Below are 4,315 nucleotides of genomic sequence, written 5' to 3'. Positions count from 1 at the left end.
ACACACACACACACACACACACAGAGAGAGAGAGAGAGAGAGAGAGAGAGAGAGAGAGAAGCTTTCCTATCCCAAACTCTGAATTATAAAATGCTCCACAATTTGAAACTTTTGAATGCTGACGTGATACCCCAAGTGGAAAATTCCACACTCAATCTTATATGATATGACAGGCCTCAGTGAAAATGCTACAGTACAAAAATACTGTATAAAATTTGACTATGTGGATAAGATATATATGAAACATAAATTAATTTCATGTTTAGACTTGGTTTTCATCTTCAAGATATCTCATTATATAAATATGCATATATTCCAAAATCCAAAAAAATACAAACTTAAAAACACTTCTAGTCCCAAGCATTTCCGATAAGAGATTCCCAATCTGTATCTATATTTATTGCTATATGTATTTGCCTCTCTGTATCCCTCTCTCTATAGCTATATCTGAATGACTATCTCATATGTGCACATTTATGCTGCGAAGGCTTCAGGAAAACATAAGATGGTTGCTGCTTCTCAGAGCTAAATGGGAGGTAGCAACATATGTATGAAATGGCATTTGATCAGTGGTTGGAGTTCCCGAATGTCAGGCGATGGGATTTGAGCCTTATTTCTTTAATAGACATTAAGGAACTATGGACATTTGCAGAGGGAAGACTGGTGGATGCCAGCCTGGTTGGGGCAGATTGATCTGGAGGCATCGGGTGAGATCTGGGAGGAAGCAGCCCAGAGGAGTATGACTAGGAGCAGCTATAGTAGCTCAGGGTGCTGAATAACAGTGGTCGGGCTGAGCTGGAAGCTCAGGAGTGGAAGGAAGTGTTGAGAGGAAGATTTTAGGGAGCGGAGGCAGGTAAGAACACAGGGCTGGAGATAGACAAGCTGGTTTGGCCCCTGACTGCCTTTGTGACTTTGAACAAATGACCTAACTTTTCTGTTATCTCCACGAGCTACTTATCTGGAAATTGGGACCCCAAATCTTAGACATTGTAGGATCAGATTGGATGTACCTTGTCAATGATTCTTAGTAGAAAAAAATAAGAATCAGTGGGACTTGGCATTGGAGGGTGAGAGAAGATCTGAAAGATGATAAAAATTTTAAGTCTAAGTGACCACTGAATAAGAGCAAGTTTTTTTTTTTTTTTTTTTTTTTTTTTTTTTTGCCACGGAGTGCTGACCAGAAGGAGACAGAGACAGAAAGAGGGAGAAGTGAGATATCACCCCCTAGAGGAGACAGCCATGCCACTATCCCTTCTTCTCCCTTCTTGTGGGATTTTGGGCACACACACACATGTGCCTGGAGTATTTTTCAAGCTGCTGGTTCTGGGACTTGAACTGTGGAGTCGGTCTTGTGGGATCCAGTGCCTTAACCACCATGCCACATGCTGGCCACCAGGTCTATTTATCTTTAAAGCCCAAGTCATATAGCTGTTGCCAATAGTACTGGAGCTGTTGATTCTCTATTTTCGTCAGTGTTTTCGAGGATTAGGAGTGTGTCTCATTCTGTTCTCATCACTGGTGTGCTGTACTCAGAATGTCTAGTGGGCCATTCTTTCAGGCTTGGTCTCTTTTTCGATCATTGCCTTCACTTGTTCCCTTTTCTGTGCCTAGGTCCTCAGGGCTCACCCACAGTCCTGCTGCCCCTCTGCTGTCTCTCACTTCTGGCTGTCATGACCTTAGGCGTGAATTATTGCTGTAGCCTCATAATTACACTCTGTGTTCAACTTCTGCACCTTCCTGCTTATCCTAAAAGTTGTTGGATGATAAAATAAACATTCTAAGGCACACATCTTATTCTCTGTAACATCAAATGCCCTTTATTCCCTCCTGAATAAATTCTGTACACCTTAGTCAGCTGTTTAAGATCCTTCATGATCCCTACCCTTCAGTCTGTTGGTGTTCTTCTTGCCACTGAGACTGACCTTCTTGTCTCCCAGTGTTTGCATATCTACCTGCCACCTTTCTTTCTTTCTTTTTTTTTTTGGAGAGGTTTTCGCTATAGGGTGCGTGCACTCGCCAGACAGACAGAGAGACATAGAGACAGAAAGTGAGAAATCACCCCCCAGGGGGGATGGTCATGCCGCAATCCCTTCTACTCCATTCTCCTCTCAGGATCTTGGGCACGCACGCACACACGCCCGGTGTGAGTGTTAAGCCTCCGGGTCCGGGACGTGAACCGTGGTCGACTACGTGGGAGTCCAGCGACATAGCCATTATGCTAACTGCTGGTTCCCCCTGCCACCTTTCTATACCGGCCCAAACATCACCTCTTCCATGTAGCCCTCCTTTAAAAAAAATCTTCTGTACTTTTTGAAATTAAGAAAAATTATCATCATAGTCTTTGCATCAACATATATAGGAATGATAGGTTTCTTTTTAAAGCTTAGTATTAAATATTAAATGTCTTTCACCATTTTAATCATACATTACTCTGCCAAGAAAAAGAAATGAAAACTCAAGTAATTTGAAGCCTGGACACACTTCCATGATTAGCTGGGCTATGTATAACTTGGTTGCTTTATTCTTTCTGCTGTATAAGCAGATCTAGGCCCTAGCAAGGTGGGACCAGGTTATCATTGTTTTTGAAAAGCGCGCCACAAAACTCAATGTCCTGTTCCAAGCCAGATTACAAAGTAAGGGTTGGGGTAAGGGAGGGACATTTTCTTCTAGCAAAAACAGAATTTCTGAAGAGTTTCAGTCCATAATTTTTTCCCAAAGTGGCTGGAAGAGGGGGGAAATTTTCCACATGGGCTTCAAAGTGCTGTCTCTGTGAGGGAATGCTTGCCAAGGATGGGCATTGCTGAGGAGCAGGATGGCCAGGTGAGACCTGGCTGGGGAGGAGACGTGGCAAGTTCATTGCTGAGTAAGTGTGAAAGTGGACTGAAGCTTGGTTGGTAATGAATTCTCTACAAGACTTCTTCTAGAAACAGACAACTCAAGATTCTCCCTCTCACTTTGGCAAGGAAGTTAATTTTACAAGCATTTGGGAAGTTCCTCCTCCACCCCTCAACAGGAAGGCTCAGACAAAGGAGTCCTTGGTACAGCCACCTTCCTGGCTATAATAGAATTCCTGAAGGTTGGAGACCCCATAGAAGTGGACAAAGGCCACTGCCACAACCAGGACATGAAAAATCTGATGAGACATGAACCATATATTAAATTTTCCAGGGGAGAAGAACTTGGGAACCTGAACAGCATAAAGGCCAGCTCTGGAGATGTACATCACAGCCATGAGGAAGAACCAGCTTGCCTGGCCCGCTGTGGTGGCCTCAACAAAGACCTTGCCAATAGAAAAGTACATGGTGGTTACAAGCCCACTCAAGCTGAGTCCCAGGAACACTCTTGCTCTTGTCAGCTGATTCTTAGTGGCAGACAAGTCTACTGTGCCGTAATGGTGGCAGAGATGCCCAGGATATAGACGATAGAGAGGTAGATGCACTGTGGCTGTGGGAAGCAGCAGAAGGATCAATAGCGTCAGGGGACAGAGCTCCCCATGATCAGTAGAGCAATCCCTGAATAGTCCTGATTGGACAAAAGCCAAGAGACTTTCTCTGAATGACCATAGATGTTGTGAAAAAGCCAGGAGAAGCTGAGACAGAGCACTGTACCCAAAAAGAATATCCTGAAACCATCTTTTCCTGGAGAGGGGCCATGAAATACATTTTCTGTCTGAGCATGGTCAAAATTCTCAAAAGGAGAAACAACACAAAACCAAGCAGATAGGTCCAGATGTTGTCTACTTCCATATCGATACGAAAGATGCTCTTGAGGCAAGCTCAAAAGGAGGGAATGAGGTCTATAGCCATGCAGCAGGTAGTCATTGTCCTTCTGCCGGTCAGGTAACACATTGTACGGGATGACAGACCTTATACACAAACTTCTCCAGCTTCTCCATGGCATGGTGACATTGTAGGGAAGCATCAGAACCTGCACCTTTTCTTCCTGGGGCACAGGACATGTTTGCTGTTGTTCATCTTTAGTTGGTCTGGCAATGACTTGGTTGCACTTCTCTTCTAGAAGGGGACCCAATTCCGCCAGGTCTACCCTGCCAGTTTCCCTGTTGCTGGCAGGAGCCCCATTGCCTGTGCCACCGCAGATCCTTCGTGGGACGACATCTGACTGGTACCTCAAAACTCTGCAGTTTCGGGGGGCTCACGCTCCCCCCCAGCGCAGCCGCGCGCCGGGAACGGCCTGGCCGGCGCCCCTCTACTCCGGGGGGCGCGCCTCGCGGCCCGGGGGCCTCCCTGCCCCTCCCTGCCTCTCTGGCCCGGGATGGCCCGGAGGCCGAAAGCAAGGTTGAAGAACTTGCGACATA

The 4,315-nt window shown here is 45.7% G+C and overlaps 1 protein-coding gene and 1 pseudogene across 1 annotated transcript in view; one reads left to right on the top strand and one right to left on the bottom strand.

The window, feature by feature from the left end:
• The window catches only part of TMEM163 (transmembrane protein 163), a 292,446-nt gene that overhangs the window by 115,225 nt on the left and 172,906 nt on the right, over positions 1–4,315 (top strand). The gene's annotated exons all lie outside the window — the stretch shown is intronic.
• Positions 3,020–4,115, bottom strand: LOC102473297 (adiponectin receptor protein 1 pseudogene; annotated as a pseudogene).

This window comes from Tupaia chinensis, unplaced genomic scaffold, assembly GCF_000334495.1.
Source record: "Tupaia chinensis unplaced genomic scaffold, TupChi_1.0 Scaffold147433_1, whole genome shotgun sequence".
NCBI classification, from domain to species: Eukaryota; Metazoa; Chordata; class Mammalia; order Scandentia; family Tupaiidae; genus Tupaia; species Tupaia belangeri.
This window is presented reverse-complemented; position numbering and strand designations above follow the sequence as displayed.